Below are 19,300 nucleotides of genomic sequence, written 5' to 3' on the forward strand. Positions count from 1 at the left end.
GACCACCGTTTCCAAACGCCCCAGAAGACAGTGGTCTGTAAAAGTATTGTATTAACATCTGGGGACAGGAGAGACAGTTTGGAAGAAGCTGTTTGGTCACTGGTGTGTGAGAAGTTCTTGGATGCTCGAATGGCTTAGAGGGTGGCATCTTAGAAATTGCACAGTGCTGAAAATTCTGGGACATATGGTCACTGTGATGTGCTAATGTTAGCAATCGAGATATTTAATTACCCAGAAAAACCCCTCTGCCTACCCAGTACGGGTTACTGGAGCGCCTTTATTTCTCAGGAGGGAGGGCTTACCAACAGTATCATTCGGACCAGCAGACAGGGAGTCATTATCCCTCATTCCTTTGTTAGCTAATTAAGTGATTTATCTGGTCACGCATTTATTCCTTCAATTGCTGTTCATCCAGCAACATTCACTGGATCCCACTCCGGGCCTGGCCTGGTGCTGGGCGGTGGGATGGAATGAAACAAGACAGCAGATGTGACTGAATCCCCGCTGGGTGCCAGCCCATTGGGCGGTGCTGCAGGCTGCAGGTGAGTGAATTCATTTCCCAGTGGATGTTTACCAAGCACCTACTATGCACAGACCTGTGGAGCTACAGAAAGGAAAAATGACAGAGCCCGAGTGACTTGAACTCTTGCCCCATCTTACAGGGTTTTTTGAGTCCTAGCCCTCTGCTGGCTGTGATAAAGCCAGCCAGCCACTGTTCACAGGCCACAGGATGACATCCCCAGAATGAACCAGAAATGATCCAGATGCCCCAGGAACTGACGTGAGAACAAGGCATCCCTTCACACGTTGTGTCTCAGTTCAGCGTCTTGCCACCACCCAGCATTTTGAGACAGAATGTGAGATCTCGTGGTTGGCTAAATACATAAATATTTTATGTCTCGATATTCTGAAAACGCAGCCCAAATGCGCAGAACTGCAGCACATCAGTGCTATAGATCATATGTTATAATAATCTGATGACATGTTGTTTAAATATTTATGGACCGATGTGACATGACAATGGGGGGAGAGAGCAATCTCGGAACAGAGTCGCGGCAGATGCTAGGAAGGAGGGGGCAGATTTGCATGATCCCGGGAAGCCACGTGAGGCTCGGGTTTCTCATCTGAGGTCTTCGGGGCTTCGTAGCAGTAGCGACGGCTGAGGTGCTTCGAGCACTGGCTGTGCGCCGCACCCTTCACTGGCATCATTCCATTTAATCATCACAGCAACCCCTCCAGGGTGGGACTTTTATTAACCCCAAGTGACCAATGGGAAACTGAGGCCCAGGGCAGGGCAGATCCGGCCCAGGTCACACCCAGGTTGGCCCGACTGTGCAGTCTGAGCTCTTCGTTGCCGTGAATTCTGCTCTATCGGTGATGAGTCACATCAGACTTGTCAGCACCCGCGTCGCCACCTGGGTGACCCCATGCTTGGTACCAACTGGACTTCGTAAACCACAGAAAGGAAGGCGATGCCTGTAACATGTCCAGTGGGGATAGAAGCCACAGAAGCAAATGTCTGCCTTGGGAGGGGGCTGATCTTGAGATCAAGCCACCATAGCTCGGGGCCCCGCAAGCATGGTAGGGGCTCGGGAAGTGGCTGGTGGTGCCTCCCCTCCGTCTTTCTTTTCACTGTTGGTTTTGCAGTCGTTTGGGGAGTTCGCTGCTGAGTGCCCTTCATCAGTGTCCTGTCTTCCAGCCTCTGTCCATGCAGTCCCTTCTCCCCGCAGTGCCCGCGCTGGCTGGGCTGGGGACACCGCTCAGGCGTGAGAGCGTCTTCGGTCTCTGATAGCCCCGAGAGGTAGGTCAGGGTGTCCCCACCCTACAAATGAGGGGCTCCTGCCCATCTCCCAGAGCCTACCCCCACGTCCCACCTTCGGGAGGCAGCCTGCACGTACCAGCTCTTCCTCCGACGCCCTCCGTGATGCTCTGCTGCACTGGCCGCTCCGCCTGACTGTGCCACCAGCAGTCTTGCCTGTTCCGTCACTGCTCTGCCACCTGGTTGGTCATCACAGCCCCGGCACCGGAAACCAGGCCTGGCCCATAAGATAGCAATCAGTGACCAATAATAGGGGTTCAAAGAACAAGACCAGCAGGGCCATGGGTGTGGGGGCTGCAGGGGCCTTGTTCTGAGAAGCTTCTTAGGCAGTGATGGCCCCAGACTCGGCAACAGTGTCTTCTAACTGCAGAGGCCTGGGGTGTCGCCAAGGGTCAATAAATAAATGGAAGGAGGGGCAGTCACATAATTTGTGGGGCCCAGGACAGAATGAAAATGCAGGTCCGCTTGTTCAAAAAGCACGAAGAAAACACCTTCCTTCCTTTCCCAGTGTCTCTCTCCACCTGCCATGTTGTTTTTCATTTGTGTTTAATGCCATGATCCCTTGGGTGCTGGGACACCCGCAGGGAGAGTACAGACCCTCACAGGTGCCTGCGGCCCCACCCTGTGGCTCACCTGATGCCAACCCTCCCCACGCCTGCACCCGGGCCCCTGCCAAAGGTGGAGAACAGCAGAGGTTGCTGGGGACCGGGGAGCGGGCAGCTGAGACCTGCCCCGAGCAAGGCAGGACCACTCGTGAGCTGAGGCTCCCCTCCCCCAGCACCTGCACCAGTGCTCCCTGACTTCATTTAAAAAACACAAGTTCAAAGATAAAGTGAAGACACTCAAGAGAATGAACACAAAAGCATGAAACCCCAAGCAAGGGGCTCCCGGCTAAGGACAGGGCCAGATACAATGATGCTGGTCACTTGCCCTGAAGCTGTCCCTGGTGGGAGGACTGTAGCCCTTCAGAATGAGCAGGGTCCCTATATCGGGTCTCAACATGGGGTTGGGGCCAGGCTTATTTGAGGGGAAAGTTCCACTGTGAAGTACCGTCTGCAGACCACTGGCCCGGGGTGTGCCTGCTGGCAGGTAGCCTGCTGATCTCTCTCCTCACCCTGGGCCTCCTGTGCAAAGGACACGCCATGGACATGGGCCTCCTTGGAAATACCCTTCCTGTTTTAATCCCTCACCTCGTTGCCAGATGTTACTGCATTGACAAACCCATCCCTCTGACTTCCTGTCCTTGAGTGACAAGGGTCAGAAATCGAATGATAAGGTAGCTGATGTGCTCCCTCGGGAACAAAGCCAAGCAGGTGGTGCCCTGGAGGTTAGAGAGGGCTGGGCACTTGGATTCCACGGGCCACCCACGCTGTTCTCAGCCCTGAAACTGAGGGGCTTGGCAGCACCAGGATGTGGATGTCTGGCCACTGTCGGAAACATGAATGTAGGAGGCTCGGGAAAATTTACTAATGCTTAATATTTAGTACCTCCTGTGCACCAGCAATCTGTCCAAGTGTACTATCTGTGTTGCCTCGGTTAATCCTTGCAACAATTTTAGGCTGACCTCATTTTCCAGAGGCGGATAACTGAGATTCAGAGAACAAAACCATCATTTCACAGTCATAAGCCACGTGGTTTGAAAACTGAAGTTTGAACCCAGGCCCAGCTAACCCCCAAAGCCAGTGTGCTCTTTGCACAGTCCCAGGCATGGCTAGATGGCTGGAGTCACTGCCTGGCTGAGCCGCCACACCCACTGCTGCGTGTGCCTGGGACAGGCTGGGAGCCAGACCCCAGCCGCTGCTGTCTGTCGGCTCCTGCCTCTGGACAGTCATCCTTCTTGGCAGGGAGCTGGCCTTGAGGCTCCCGCTCCAGCTTCTCTCCTTCAAGATCCAGCTAGCCCGGTGGCTACTCTTAGGCCCAGAGAGGGAGGAGGGAGACGGTGGGTCAGACAGACTGGGATGCAAGTCACAGCTCTGCCTGTTGCTCACCATGTCTCACTGTGTCTCCTTGGTTTGTCTCTCCCCCCGGGACCTCAGTTTTCTCACTGCAAAGCAAGGAGTAATTTCAGTTCTTACCTCTGGGGGAGTTTTCATGATCCAGTCAGGTAAGCATGTACATCACAGGCATTCAGCAGTTGGTGGCTGTTATTGTATTGATAATTAATGACATTGTGGAGTGAGGACTGCAGCCTGGTGGCACCTGTGACACTCAGGAGCACCTCTCCACACTGGGACACGCTGGAAATCACTCAGCTCAAAACCGCTCTCCCCAGGGAACTCATCCCTTCCTTGCTCTGCTTGGTCATTCCTTGATCCAGCAGATCCAGGCACTGTTCTAAGATACATAATGAACAAAAGAGACAAAATGGAGCTGTCATTTCGGTGGGGAAAACAACCAGAAACAAGAAATAGATAGAGTATGTTCAGTGTCACTGGTCCAAGTGTCGGGGACGGATAACTGGGGGCTGGGATGTGGAGGGCTCGGTGTCTCTGGGCTGCCTCATGGCCTGACGCTCCCTGAAGTCTCTTAATTCCCTTGGAAGGCCGTCGCTGGGGATTTAACATGCTGCCTGCTGTTCAAGGTCCCAGCTCTCCCAGGGGGCCTGGAATGGCCTTGTTGGGTTGCTTTGCCTCCAATGTCTTTGAGAAAGTGGTTTTCCCAGTTAGAATGTGGGAATTTTTCTCAGGCTCCCCAGGGAATCTCAAGTGTGCCCTCTCAGGGCTGCTGGTCACCAGGGCCACCCCCAGGCAGGCCCAGGTCACACATTATCACCCTGATTCCTCTTGGTGACCCTGTGATGCAGATTCTGTTAGTCCCATTTTACAGACAGAGAAAGAGAGGCTGAGTCGTTTGCCCAAAGGCACACGGTAGGTCTGTGGCTAAGTCAGGATTTGAACCCAGGCCTTCAGCTCCAGGGCCCACTCCCTAAACCATTCTTCTCTATTGTGGATTGCCTACTATGTGTCGGGGCAGTGCTGGGGACTGTGGGAGGCTGCGCCGAGATTAGAAAGGCCATCAGTGCTCAAATTGGCCTTAGGAGGGGCCATTTTCCACATGATCTGGGATTGCATTTACTCCTTGCTCCAGAGCTGTGAGGTGGGTGGGGTTACCCCTGTGTTTGGGATGAGGAGACTGAGGCCCAGAGAGGTTCCGTGGCTTGTCAAGGTCACACAGCCCGAGGCAGCCCAACTGCACATCCACTCACTCTGCCTGTCGTTCACCTCAGCTGTTTGTACCAGCTTCAGTCTCCACCCTCATTTTGCATTTGGACAAACTGTAGCCCAAAAAATAATTCAGCAGCTTGATCCCGAGCTAGGGGAAGAAGTGAGCTCTCTAGGTCCTCGTGGAAATGGACACACATTGCACAGTGAAGTTGCTTTCAGGATGCCACTGATTCATTCTCAGGGCAGGAGGAGCCGCGAGAGGTGTGTGATGAGGGCCTGTGGGTGTGACCTGGGCAGGGAGGAGGGGGCTGTGTCAGGGATTCCTTTGGGGACTGATGCAAGGGCCATGGGGTTTTGTGGCATCTGGGACAGACAAGCCTTTTATAAGAAAATATTTCCAAAGCTGTCCCATCCCACCGTTGGCAAACAGTCCTTAAACGGCAAAGAAACAGCCGTGTTGCGTGTTCACAAAATGGTGAGCTGGCGTTCAGGCCCATTTATTTAAACCCAGAGCCAACGAGGCTAAAGACTTCAGCTCTGAGTGGCGGCTCACTGCCTCGCTGCAGCAGGGGAGTGTAATCTTCAGGGTTTTCTTCCCATTTACGAGTTTTTGTGTTGTTGTATATTTGTAAAATGAGGCTTCTGCTGGCAAAAGCAGGTTTTAGCGACCGCGGCAGCTCTTTCAAGACCTAATAAGGCCCCAAAGGAGGGTGTGTTCCAACATCGCTTTCCTCCCCCCCGGGGGCGGCCCAGTTCCGCCTCGCCTCTTACACCTTGGGCGCCGGGTACCATTCGTCTTGCTTCCCATTAACGGAATTACCGTCATCACTTCTGTGGGACGAGATGGGCCCTTTGGAACTGCCTTGGGGACAGAGGCAGGAGTCGCTGCCATGCAGTTTTGCTTTAGGGGGAAAGGAAAGAAAAAAAGACAGAGACAAAAACCAAACTCGATGGTTCCTTGGGTTCTAAGAGCCTGGGCCAAGGAGGAGAGGGGCAGCAGGCCGCACTGGGACACCTCTCGGAGGAGAGTGGACAGGGCCTGGGTGGCCCCCTGTCCCCAATGCATGAGAAAAGGGCTTGTCTTCCTAAACTCACACCTTGATTTCAAAGGAAGGGGAGGAGGGGGACCCAGCTTTGATGGGACCCTCACATATGCCTGACCCTGAGCCAGCTGTGGGCCTGTGGGGTGTGGGTGTCATTGGTCCCATTTTCAGATGAAGCAGAAGCTCAGAGAGTCCAGAAACTTGCTTCAGATCATAGTGCGTAAGTGGTAGCTCTGGGGTTGGTTCATTCTCCTGGGCCGCCCTCTGGAGAACAGCAGTGCTCCTCTGAGAGGTGACAGAAGTAGCAGAGTGAGGACTCCAAGTACAGATGCCTGTCACCAGCCCTCCCCTGCTTCACCCACTGATCCTACATGAATGAGCCAGCATATGGGGGGGGGGTCTTTGCTGCTGTACAGTGATGCTGGTGGAGGGCAGTGCCGAACACTCCCTCTGATGGTGGGAGTTCAGGCATCTGGGCCCCTGAGAATGGAGGAGGGAAGTGCGGAGGGACTATCTTTACTCATTCCCCTAGCATCCTGCGTGGCCCTTTGCAGCAGGGATGGCAATGATTGGCATCTCCAGTGCCAGCTCTGAGAGACTGGTCATGGCTGCCTGAGAGGGCATGTTGAGAAGGCTTTGGGGTTGATTAGCAATGTCTGCCATGTGCACAAGCATGAGAAGAGGAGGCATGAGAGGGACCAGACCCAAGTCAATACAGTTCTTAACCTGAGCCCTGACCCCAGGGGCACCCATCATGCTTCGTTGTCGTTATTAGTTAGTTGTGTGCCTCACCACACTGTGAACTCAGGGAGGGCAGGACCACATGCCTGGGACACAGCAGGAATTCCACAAATACCAGAAGGAAGGGTTGATGGAGGCTATGCCATCTCTGAAAGAACTGTCAACCGCACTTTTCTTAAACACATTTTTAACCTTCTACGAATGAGATGTAGGTGCCCACATGTTTAAGCCAGAGCCCTCCCCTTTGTGTCACTAATTTGCTGGTTGCCTTTGAATAAATAACTTAACCTTTCTGAGCCTCAGTTTCTTCATCTTTGAAGTGAAGTCCCTCAAGTGACTGTGGTGAGGAGTGACCGAGGAGGTAACGGTCGTGGGCCCCAGAGCCCATGGGTGGGAGGGCGGTTCTCAGAAACGGCCACTCCAGCTGCCTCCCTCTTCCACCTGCCCCACCCTTCCACCTGCCCCACCCCACCCCTCCGCTGTGCTGAACTCTAGGCTCTCTTGGCCTGTAATGCCTTTCTTCTCACTTCTCAAGCATCACCACCTCCTGGAGTCTCCTCAAACCTCAGGACACTACTTAGGTCTCTGCTTTGAGCCCCACAGCCCCCTGTGCTTACCTGCCCTTGGCATGTCCTCTGTCTCTTGCAGGCCAGTGATGGGTCAGTCCCCTGGACTGGGAGCCTCTCCGGGGCTGGGACAGGCCCATTTTCCTCGATGGTCCTAACAGCCAGCCCAGGGCCTGGCCCAGCGAAGGCCTTGGTGACAGTGATGAGGAAGGGGTGATGCATCCCTCAGTTTGCTCCTCGAGCTTTGTTGCCATGGAGACAGCTGAGACTCGAGACTTAGATGCCGTGTCCAAAGCCCAGCCTCTGCTGGGGGCAGATAGGTTGGCTGAAGGGATAGAAACTGTCCCATGGGGAGAAATTTTGTGACTCACATGCCCCGTGGCCCCGCTGCAGGTGATTCCTCAAAGAAAGCTTTGATCCTATGGGTGATGGTCTCATCCTGTGATGACCCAGGGTTTGATCCTGTGGTGATGGTGTTTGGAAGGGTCTTGAGTGGGGGAGTGGCTCCCTGAAGACACGTGTGGCCTGTGTGGAGACTGGGGGTGGTGGTGTGGGCGGGCGCTGCAGATGTTGGAATGGACGAGAGGGGGTGGGGGCTGGCCTGGGTGAGTGGCGGAGAGATGGGCAGCCGAGAGCAGAGGTGAGGAGGGGCTCTCACCTGGAGACCCCTGTGTCAGGGAGTGAAGAAGCTGGGGCTACAGGTTAGAAAGAATGTTCTGCTGTGGCTTAATCTGCTTCAGGACCTGGGGAGTAATTCCCAGATCCCAGGAATCACTTCCTGAAGGGCCCAGTCTCAGTGTCCTTGTCAGTAAGGGAGGGGCAATGAGCTCTTTGCCCTTTGACTCAATACCTGGATTTGGGGTGGGGGTGGGGATGGAGTGAGGCCGAGGCCCACTGGGTCCCTCTGACAGTGAGAGGGGAACAGCAACAGTGAATTCCTGTGAGAGACTGAAGGGGCTTTTGACTCCCAGTGGCTCAGGGTGAGCAGGGGGCCTGGTGTGGCCGGGGTGTGTTCAGAGGGGAAAGGCGGGGCTGAGGTGGAGGCTCACGCCCGGTGCCCAACGCCTCCTCCACCAATGCCAGTTCTCATTTCTTAACAATATGTTATTTATATAGAGTTATCAGCTCTCTTTTTTTAAACAACAACTCCTCCTACTGCTATTATTTTTTCTTCATCAGAGCATGCATCAGGGATGTATGTGTGCTATCATCTTCTAGTCTTCACCTTTTTTTGATCGGGGTGGTAATTAGGATTATTTATTTATTTTAAGGGAGGCACTGAGGATTGAACCCAGGACCTTGTGCTTGCTTAAGCACATACTCTACCACTGAGCTATACCCTCCTCCTAGTCCTCACCTTTAAATGGCTCCATTTTATAAGTGAACCCAAGGCTCAGAGAGGTAGAGTGACTTATCCAAGGTCACAGAGCAAGGATTTGAACCCAGATCTGCCTCTGCTGGAAGCACCTGAGAATCAGTAGGGGTTAGCCAGTGGAGGGGAGGGAGCTAGGTGGAGGGCACAGGATGTGCAACGGCCGGAGGTGTGAAGGAGCCGGTTGCAGGAAACAGTAAGAGGTTCTGTGCGGCCCACGTGGTGCATGACAGGTGTCAACTGGGATTGGGGTCAGAGGTATGGAGGCCTTGGTTGCCACACCACGCTCTGGGGTGATGACTTTATCTGGAAGTCTCGAAAGTTGATAAGGAAGGGGGTTGTGGTCAGGAAGGTGTTTCTGGTGGCCTGTGTGGGGAAGGTGGTTTGGCGTTACAGGGGGTGTTCAGGCCGGGAGACTGGGAGGCTGGTGTGGATACCGGTGTGGGTTCCCCCAGAGCCTCTCAGCTGCCTGAGGCCGAAAATCCACCCAAAAAGAACCTTTGGCTTTCTCCCACCCACCTACTGCAGCCCCTTCCTGCTGGGTGTCAGGGTGGGAGGCCCCTCACCTCCGCAACACAGCCTCTCTCACAGCTTTCTTGTGAAACTTGCTAGGGACAATGTGAGAATAAATGATAAAATATGTAAAGCTTGCAGCAGCCGCTTTGGGAAGGGGGAAAAAAAGTGCCATGAATGTGTGATTTTCCGTAAATCCGGATTTCTGTGTGTTTTTTTCTTCCCGGGGATGAGTGAAGCTGGAGTTAATGGGAGTGCATCCACCCAGGGATACATTTATTTCCCCTGATTTCCAGGCGGGCTCATTAATCTGCAAGAGCCCTGGTTTTCTAAAGCACTTCCTGGGGAACCAATTGTGTTGTCATTGTGATTGAATTCTGATTCTCCCCTTATCAATTGATTGGTTGATTGATTGATTGGTCTGGAGGAGTCAGAGGCCAAGCGGCTCAGACAAGCACCTCTGAGTTTTAATGTTTGTCTGTGGCATGTTGGGGGCTGGGGTCAGAGGTTCCGCAGGCCCACCGGGTCATCGGTCATCCAGCAGCTGATGTGTGGCCTGCAGTGAGGGGCTCAGAGTGTCAGATTTGGTGTGAGGCTGTGTGGCGGGGTCGGCGGTGCCCAGCAGGTGAGCCGGCTGTTCCCAGGGTCTGTCCGGGCGCCATTTCCCACAGAGGGTGAGCCTAGCTTAGCCCAGGAGTCCCCTGCGCGCCCCGCACAGAGCCAGGTAGCGCCAGGGTGGTTCTAGAGGAGACTGGCCCGCCCACCAACAAGGGGCTCAGTGGCATCCTCCCACCCTGGCCCACCACAGGGCCCAGCACCCACTTGAGACGCAGTTCCCATATTTTTATGTTGAATGGATGAACGAGGACGAGCAGACTAACATGTCATATACTGTCTGGGTGACTTCATGTACCTAGGTGGGGTCTCTTTTCATCACCCCATTTTCAGCAGGGAAGATTGAGATTCAGGCGAGGATCGTGGCCAAGACACCCAGCAAAGAAGCAGTGAGGCTGGTCACGTCGGCCCCTCTACTTGGCCCTCCCCTCCTGCCACCAAGCTCCTGGAGGGCTGGACCCAGGTGCTCAGACCAGGTCCAAACTCCCCCTTCCCTCTCACTTCCTCCCCCTGAGAGCTGTTCCCCCATCTAGAGCTCCTCGCCGCGTCCCCTTGGTGCAGGGCGGAGGCAGGGCAGGTGGGCCTCCCGTGTGCCAGGCACACCCTGGGCACTTTGCCTCCATGATCTCATCGAACACTTCAAGCAAACTGTTTTAGGGAGGCCTCCCTGTTTTCAAATCACGAAAAGTGAGGATCAGAGACATGATGAAACTTGGCCAAGATTTTCCAGCAAATAGGTGAAGGGCCCCAGATTTAAATTCAGGGAGAACAGTCACCTGCTAAAAGAGTCCTGCTGGGGGGGGACTGCGGGTTTTGTGGGCTGGCCTGGGACAAGATGGTTTAGAAGGTTAGACTTTTTTAGTGGTCTAGGCCGGGGCATGATGTCAGGGAGTCCCCCGGGGTCAGGCAGAGGGGCAGGGCGCTCCCTTGGCCCCCCTGGAAAGCGAGGGGTGTTGAGGCCCCCGAACCGCCCCAGGCCTCACACAGCCCGCTCCAGCCCTTCTCTTTCTGGCTTCAGTTGCTGTGCCTGTGCAGTGGGAGGAGGCAGGACCCCACTTATCTGTTGAATGCTGATTATTTGCTAAGCAGTTTGCTGCACAATCTGATTTAATTGTCCCAGCGACACCGTGAAACCTCATTTGTACAACCTGGCCCGCTACTCAGCTGCGTTTCCCTCGTGGCACGTATTGTGTCTGAAATGACCGTGTCTGCTTGCTGCCACGTCTGTCTCCACCTCTTGACCACACACCTCTGGAGGGGCAGGGCCCTCTCCGCCTTGTGCCTCTGACAATGCTTAGCTCCGAGAGCCTCCCAAGAAAAGGCTGACCAGTGATGACGGAATGAAGGAACCCCGTTTTCTTGGAAAGGAAGCTGAGGCCTGCAGAGCACAGATCTGTGCCCTCAGTCCCACTGCCAGGGCAGGATTGAGCCCCTGCCTGTCCGGGGCCAGCTAGGGGCTCTCTCACCGACCAGCTTCTGGCCTGGAATTCCAGGTGTGCCAGTGTCCCCGCAGGTTCACGCCGCCCAAAGAAACTTCCAGTCTGCGCTTGTGGCTTTGGATCGGCTCAGAAAAAGCGTGTCCTGTGACTGCTCAAGGAATCTGGGCATTTAGCCCAGAAAAGAGTGTGTTTCCTGGCTTCCTGAGAACTGGGGCCCACCCTGCCCCTGGCCTGGGCGTGCAGAAGAGGAGGGAGGGAGAGATGGACTCTGGCCCTGGAAGGCAGCAGCGTCAGCCTTATCATCTGAGGATCCCCAGACTGTCCCAGCAGGGCCACCCCAGCATGGCCATTAGCCCAAGCACTCCGGACAAAAGTCTCCGCAGCATCGGGGGGCATCTGTGAGATGGGATTAGCACTCTCGAGTTACTGGAAAAGAAACATTCCTTGAACTCAGACAGATTGTTTATCCCCGGGCGGCTCCGCCGGCGCACCTCACTAGTTACCGCCAGGCACAGCTGGGTGCAGCAGTCACCAAGCACAGGGTGACTGGCTTCCACTGGGTCATCAGGCCGCTGGGGCCAGATGTTCCGAAAGCTCCTCCCCGCAGCACCAGGCATCTGGCCTTTCCCTCTGAGGCCGGGCGCGGGTTTATGAGGTGTCTTTGAAGAGGACTGGAGTCATCCGGCCCGTGATGTCTGCACGTTGCGTAATTTCGCAATTTGGTTTTCTTTTCAGGAGAAGGGTCAGTGCTTCCCTCTCCCTCCTCCTTCTCATTTTTATTTTCTTTTCCTCTTGATCCTCCCTCATCGACTGGCCTGGAATGCCTCCTCCCTCGGGCTGGGAGATCACCCAGTCCTCAGAGAGGATTAACTGGAATTACCCACAGGTTAACTGGAATATCCTTGTCAAGTTTCTGAGATGGAGAAATCCTCCTTTTGTACTCAGAGGAGAGCGGAGGAAGCCGGCCTCCCTTCTTGGCCAGGATTGAGAAAAGTCACCCAGCAGGGACACCAGACCCAAGCCAGGCCTGGGGCTGTGTGACATTCATTCTCACTGATCCATGGTGACATGAGAAAGCTCAAGGACAGGCCTGGCGTCAGCTACTTTCTTCTGTCAGGTGTCCTTTTATGCAAGATGATGATAACAGGAATTTTATTTTAAATGTCAGAAAGTGTTGGCACCCTTATGTCTGCCTTCAGAATTTAGGGGAAACTTTACAGGCCCGTGAGGTCCCCAGACCAGGAAACCACTGATTTACTTCCTCTGCAGCACCTGAAACAGAAGTTGAGTCTCAGGGAGCCTTCGATGAAGTCTTTAATGCCTGGGGAGCCCAGGGATGCCGCGGCCGCATGTGAACGCCAGCCGTGCACTGGGGGTGGGCTGGGCGCGGGCTGGACGCGGGCTGGACGCGGGCTGGAGGCAGTATTTGTTGGCTAGGGCAGCTTAATACAACAGAAATGTGTTCTCTCACAGTCCTGGAGGCCAGAGCCCACGATCAAGGTGTTGGCAGGGTTGGTTCCTTCTGGGGGCTCTAAGGGGTACTCTTTCCGTGTCTCTCTCCACGCTTGGCATTCCTTGGCTTGTAGACCCATCACTCCAGTCTCTGCCTCTGTCGTCATATGGCTTTCTCCCTATGTGCCTCTGAGTTCAAGTTTCCTTCTGCTTATAAAGATTCCAGCCATTGGATTAGGGCCACCCTAATCCTGTGTGACCTCATCTTAACTTGATCACATCTTGCAAAGGCCCTGTCTTCAAACAAGGCCACATTCCCAGGTTCCAGGTAGACCTGAGTTTTATGGGGATGCTCTTTGACTTGGTACAGGGACCTGAAGGGTGAGGAGCAAGGCTTGCCTGGATAGGGCATTGCTGAGCCTTAGTACTTTGGAGTGTCTACAGCCATTGGAGTTGGGTTAACACAGGATACTCAGGGGTCCTGCCAGCATTCCCACAGAAGAGACAGGTGCACACAAGGACCCAGGTCCAGGAGGTAGAGCCATCACCGCAGCCAGGGCCAGGTCTTGTCACCCTTACTGAATAGACCCAGAGACTCCAGAGGTGACCTGGCCAGGGACTTGCTGACCCCAGAGTCTGCGCTGTGTGTCCTAGACTCACTGGCCATAAGCATTTAGTCCTTCGGCGGCACTGGCTGGGACTGCTTAGTGCCACCGAGAGCCTCTCCTCGCCCTGCACGAGGCACCAGCCCTGGCCCCACTCCCTGGGCAGGGAGAGCGGCCCCTCCCGGTAATGACAGGGCCCTGCCATTCTGGGTGGCGCCTGCCAGTGCAGCCTCCGCCTGCTTTGTGGGTAAAGGGTAGCCTGCAGGGCAGGAAGGAGGGAGGGATCCAGGCTCTTCTGTTCCCCCTTGGACACTTATCTCTTCTGGCAAAGGCCCTGTGGTCAGACTTTCCAGGGCTGGCATCCCAGCCCAACACCTCTTAGCCGAGTGATCTTGAGCAGGCAAGTCCCACGCCTCCTGAGCCTTCCACTGCTTCTCCTGTGCGGGAGGGGTGAGGATTGCAGCCCTGCCTGGCTCAGCAGGGGACAGCTGAGTGAGCTAGAGGTTGTAACCGCCTCTTACTGATCCTTCCGGCGCCTAGTATGGAGCCTGGCACACCGTCGGTGCTCAGTAAATACTCACCAAATAGGAGAGAGTGTCTGGAGCCCGGAATTTAGACTTCATGGCACTCCTGAGATACAGACACAGCCTGGTCTCTTGAGAGGGAGATTCTGTGGGCATCTCCTTCCTCCTGTCTGTGGATAGTTACCTGAGGTGATGGTGCCAGGGTAGGATGGTCACGTGTGCCCGTAGCATTGGCAGAGGCAAGACGCTGCTGAACTGTGACTGGGGCTTATTCCCTTGAGTAAATTTATACCTAAACTTGGTACCCTGGGAGGCAGAGTACAGAGAGCACTGAAAGAGGAGTCTGGAGATCTGAGTTCTGGCCCTGGCTTTGCACCCCTTCCCAGCTCTGTGGGCAGATTTTTACAGTGCCCTGTTGGCCCTACAGAGACTCCCTCCCCTCTGCAGACCTGAGGCCACTGCTGTCATTAAGACCTCTATCCCACAACTATTCCTGGACTTGCCCAGCCTCCGGGCCTTTGCACATGCTGTGCCTTCTGCCCGGACTGCCCTCCCCCGCTCCTCCAGTTGGAGCAGCTTCCTCTCCTGAGGAAACCACCTCCCCAGGCAGACTGCAGATACCCTGGTGTGCAAAGCAGCAGTCACACCGGGTTGCAGGTGTTGGTTTATGAGACTCCTCTCTCTAAACAAGGAGCCTCACTGAGGATGGAGACTGGTCCTAGGATGTGTTGGTCAATTGAACAAACGATTGAATGTCCTTGGACACATCACATCTCTGTTCCAAGCCTGTTTCTGGTCTTCCTGCTTTCAAGTACAGGATGTGGACTGGTGGATTCTTAGGGGGTTTTCTGAGGTCTCTGGTGAGATAGGAGACCTCAGATGAGTGGATTCAGTGTTTCTTCTGCTCCCAGAAATAGAACAGTAATGTGGTAGCGACTGCACGAGTGTCTGTTTAACAATCATCTGCCTTTGATGGGATGATATGAACACAACTTGGGAGATTTTCTGGGTGTTCAGTGCAACATCCCCAGTTAAGGGATTCCAGGGTCTTTGGAAAGGCGGGACTAAGGAAGTGATTCTAACTGCCGTTGGGCCAACTCTGCACCTGTCCCTCTGCGGGAATTCTTCCCATGAACAGAGGGAAGCATGTGTGCATCCAGACGCTGTGTGCACCCACCCTACAGAACTCTCTCTGCGCTTCCATGTCTGGCTGGAGCTCCTCTTCATGTTGTGGACAGCAGGTTCCACTGGGGTTCACCCCCAACTCCAGACGGTCACTGGATTTCAAATTCCACCTTTGCCATCCCCCAGCGGTGCAAATCAGCGCCTCTCTGAGCCTCAGTCTCCCTGTCTGCAAAATGGGGATAGTAACACCCACCCAGCAAGTGAACCCAAATATGCAGCCCAGTGCATGGCAAGGGGTGGGAGCACGTTCTTACTGTGAGTATTCCATACTCTAGAGATCAGAGTGAAATGGAGATCAGCAGTCTGCTTGTTGAAGTCAAAAAACGTCTGTTGTCTGAAGAATTTTGTTTTGGAAGACAAGCCGAGGTTTTGGGTCAGAACCTTATTCCCTCAGGAATTTCACGGTTGAGCCTCCAGGTGGATTTTATAAGCTTGGTGACCACCCAAGCCTTTGAGCCTTCCACGTGGATGTTCCCAGGTCAGGCTTTTCGGGAATCTCTTGCACAGCTGGGCTGCTTGTCGCGTCGGTAGCATCATTTCCACAGAGCGGGTCTGTCTGGCAATGAATAGATGGTTTTTTTCTGTCTCTTTCTTGGATGTCTGAATGGCAGTCTCCCTCCTGCGGTCCCAGAGGCCGACCTGAGTGTAAAACTCCGAAATGGACATTAGAGCGGGGTCGTCCCTTCCTGCTTGGACTTGTGGCTCCCAGCGAGGCTCAAAGAGGTGGGTTGATGGCTGCCATGACCTGGGAGTTTCCCGAGGGTCTCCCGGGCTGTGGTTAGAAAGGCTGCTGAGCAAAGGGAAGGAATTGGAGTTCCCGGACCAGGTAGCGGCTCAGAGCAGCAGCGGAGTTAAGAAGGATGGTTTGGGTCCCTAGAAACAGGCCTGCTGGCATCCAAGCCACAGATGCAAAGCCCCTAAGAGCAGGAAGGACTCTGGAGATCCGCCTGCTGCTGGCTGGAGGGCCTTGTGGCCCGGTGGTTGGAGCATGGATTCTGGAGCCACGCTACCTGGCTTCAAACCCCAATTTTTCCACCTATGCTGGACAGCATGCCTGACCTTTTAATGCCTCAGTTTTCCCCTTGTATCAAATAGAGATAGTTATGTGCTCTAAGGGGTGGGTAGGTTAACATCACTTAAGTGCATTAAAACAGGGCTCAGTGCATAGTAAATAAACAAGGGTAAACTGAGGCCTAGAGGGGGCAAGGGACTCGTCTGTGGTCACCCAGCAAGTCATTGGAGCAGCCAGGCAGAAACTCATGATTCCTAGTCTCGTGGACACTTCCCTCCTCCTCCTTCCCCCTCAGTCAGACTGTTTCAACTCTGCCTTCTGCAGAGGAAATCGCGTGACCCCTCAGCCCACAAGAATTCAGACTGTAGAGAATTTCGGAGACCTCTTCAGGCTGGCTGGGGGCCTTGTTGCAATTCCATTCAACTGCTAGTTCTTTTTTCCTCCCTGTTTTGCTTTTAAAGCTCTAGAGGGTCTCTCCTTTCCCATCTCCCCAAAGAGAAAAATTAACCTTCTGGCAAAGGAGTTTGAAGATTTAGGTCCTGCTGTGTGTCCCTGAACCAACCCCCCACCCCCTTTCTGGGCCTCAGTTTCCCCACCTGTGAAAGGAGAAGGGTCCCTGCCTGCCAGCCTGTAATTGCTTTGGGGACAGGCGAGCTGAGACGTGTCACCCAGAGCGCAGGTCTGCTTTGACGGTCGGCTGAGTGCTGACTCAACTAAAGCCAGTGACGCATCCTTCTAGGAAGTGAGGTGAAACCCACCAGAAATGCTGCCCGCTTCCGCCCACCTCCTACTTTCAAAGGTTATTTGAGTCACTAGAGTTGTCTGTACTTTTCTCGCTCTCCTGTTTCAGCTAAACACTCCTCAAGCCCTCTGGGCTGAGGCCAGGCAGCCAGGACTGTTCCCGTCTGCAGGCCTCCAGGCATCAGAACCCAGCAGCCTGCTGGGCTCCCCAGCCGTGAGCTCTGGAGGCAGCCAACCTAGGGGGTGAATCCCTGAGCCCTGCCAGCAGGGTGAGATAGCAAAGCCCAAACTAGGCAGATGGGAGCCCCAGCTCACTGTGCTCTTCTTCTTGTCCAGGAGGCACAGGGTCTTCTGTGCTTCAGCTGGGGCACAAGAGATGTTAATATATCCAAAGTCCTCCCTGGCTATGGGGGACAGAGGGACATTTGACCAAGCCAGGAAACCTGGAGGCAGACCCTCACCCATTAGGGCCAGCAGCTTCCTGAGTGCAGCCCTCTCAGCCTTCTGATGGGGAGCCTAGGGTCCAGGAGAAGGACCGTGGAGCCAAGACTAGAACCCAGGACCCTAGACCAAGCGTCCCCTTGCCCTGGGTCCTCCTGGCACCATCAGGGGGCCAGCCCAGCTGGGCCTGGGAATTCAGAGATGGGTGCCATGGTCGGCGTGGAGTGGACTCAGGGCTGAGCCCTGTCTTGCTAGGCCCTGGCAGCGACCTCAGGCAAGTCATGCTCAGCCCTGAGCCCCTATTTCCTCATCTCAAAAATGGGCCTCATTCCTGCTCTGCCCAATCTCTAAGAGTTATCATGAGGCTTCGTAAGACGGTGTGTGTAAAAACCCCTCTGCAGGCAATCAAGAACTGTCCAGATGTGAAGAATTTGATATTTGTCATCCCCTGGGCATTTCTGTATCCCTGTCAGTCCAATAGTGTCTGGTACAGAGTAGGTGCTCGGTGAGTGTTGAATCAATGAATGACAATAGGTATCATTTATTAAGCACCTGCTGTGTACCAAGCATCACCCAGGAAACACCATAAGGTGCTATAATCTTCACAACAACCCCAGGAGTTTAGGTATGTCCCGTTTTACAGATAAGAAAGCTGAGGCTCAAAAAATGAAGCAGCTTACCTGAGGTCACACACAAGCTCCTCCCTGGGCTGTGCTGGGGTTTAACAAACAGGTCCCGGGGCAGAGGGGTGGTGGGGTGGGAGTGAGAGGGATTTGTACAAAGCCTTGATTTGTAGCATTTGTCAACCTCCATGGTGTAAACGTTCCTACCGAGCCTGATCGCAGGCAACCCACATGACAGCTGTCTCAGAGTATCTGAGAGTTTAGCAAAGCAGCCCACATGAGCCAGGAGCAGTGGCTCCTGTGCACCCGTGCAGCCCTCTGCTTTGCACAGCTCCTCACGTGCCCAAGGAAGGCCACTGAGTTACCAGTGTCCCCTGGCTTGGGACCGAGGACTGGAACCAGGCACCCCACGGACTGGTTTGGGTGGGCATTCCTGTGCTTCTGGATGCCCCAGCCCTCTCCCTCCAGAGCCCCTGGAGTTCCTGGGAGTCTCCATATAACACAGAGAAGGGGGGAGGATGGATGAGACTCAAAGACGAATCTGCAACATCGAGACTGGAATATTAAGGCCTGCCAACCCCACTGCGTGCGATATTCCTGCCAGGCCCGGAGCAGAGCCCTGTAAACGCCGGGATATAATGGACAATAAAAGTCGCCGGAAAATAGTGAGTCTCCTAGGACCACTGTCATCCCTGCCACACGCTGCCTGCTGGAACCGCGAGCCCAGTGATCATGAGGCACGATCGTCATGTAAATATATAGGATCTCTCGCCAGCCGCGGGCCAAGATTTATTTTATTGAGATGGTGGGGGGAGGGGGCGGCTCAGGTTCATCGTCCTGGTAACTTTGGAAAATGCTTTGCCATCACTTCCAGCTTCTGGGAGAATGAATGCAGCAGGAGCCCGTGTGGCCTCTCCCATCCTCCCAAAAAGGGGAGATCCCCAGAGGCCGTGGCCGTGGTCACCTCCTCCCACGTTCCCAGGCCCAGGGGCCTGGTTGGCCACAAGACTGGGGTCCCCTGGAGAATGAAGACCAGCCTTATTGGGATAATTGTTTCAAAGAGTGAGTTGCCAGCAGTCTTTGTCACGGGGATATTACTTTTGAATGAGCGCTGGTATTTTATGATGATAATGGTAATCAGAATAGCAGTGGCAGCTGCACTGTGGAGCTCTTGTCTGCATCCAGTCCTGGTAGTCCTGGGCTGCTGGCATTCCGCCTGCATGTCCTCCACTCAGTCCTCATAACAGCCCCACTAGGTGGGGCCTACGCAGCCCCCTGTTTGCAGAGGGGGCAATTGCGGAGAGGTGGCCGCAGGCCTGAGCCTGTGGCTGGACAGAGGCCTTGCAGGATCTGAACTTGGGGTTGTCTGACTCCAGGGCCTGTGAGCTGCCTTACCTCACTCTCTGGCCCTCGGGTCCCAGATCAAGGGCCACCACCTCCCTGCA

General features: G+C 54.5%; 1 protein-coding gene and 1 long non-coding RNA gene across 7 annotated transcripts in view; one reads left to right on the forward strand and one right to left on the reverse strand.

Moving 5' to 3' along the window:
* The window catches only part of NEK6 (NIMA related kinase 6), an 82,905-nt gene that overhangs the window by 9,706 nt on the left and 53,899 nt on the right, over nucleotides 1–19,300 (forward strand). The window lies entirely within an intron of this gene.
* Nucleotides 810–14,017, reverse strand: LOC116663260. 2 transcript variants are annotated; one of them, XR_004319481.1, is made up of 3 exons: nucleotides 13,911–14,017; nucleotides 3,895–4,153; nucleotides 810–2,036 (listed from the first exon to the last, which is right to left on the reverse strand). It is a non-coding gene; the product is annotated as an uncharacterized LOC116663260 (long non-coding RNA). The 2 variants fall into 2 exon arrangements; XR_004319480.1 differs by lacking the exon at nucleotides 13,911–14,017 and adding an exon at nucleotides 7,385–8,719.

This window comes from Camelus ferus, chromosome 4 (assembly GCF_009834535.1).
Source record: "Camelus ferus isolate YT-003-E chromosome 4, BCGSAC_Cfer_1.0, whole genome shotgun sequence".
Lineage (NCBI taxonomy): Eukaryota > Metazoa > Chordata > Mammalia > Artiodactyla > Camelidae > Camelus > Camelus ferus.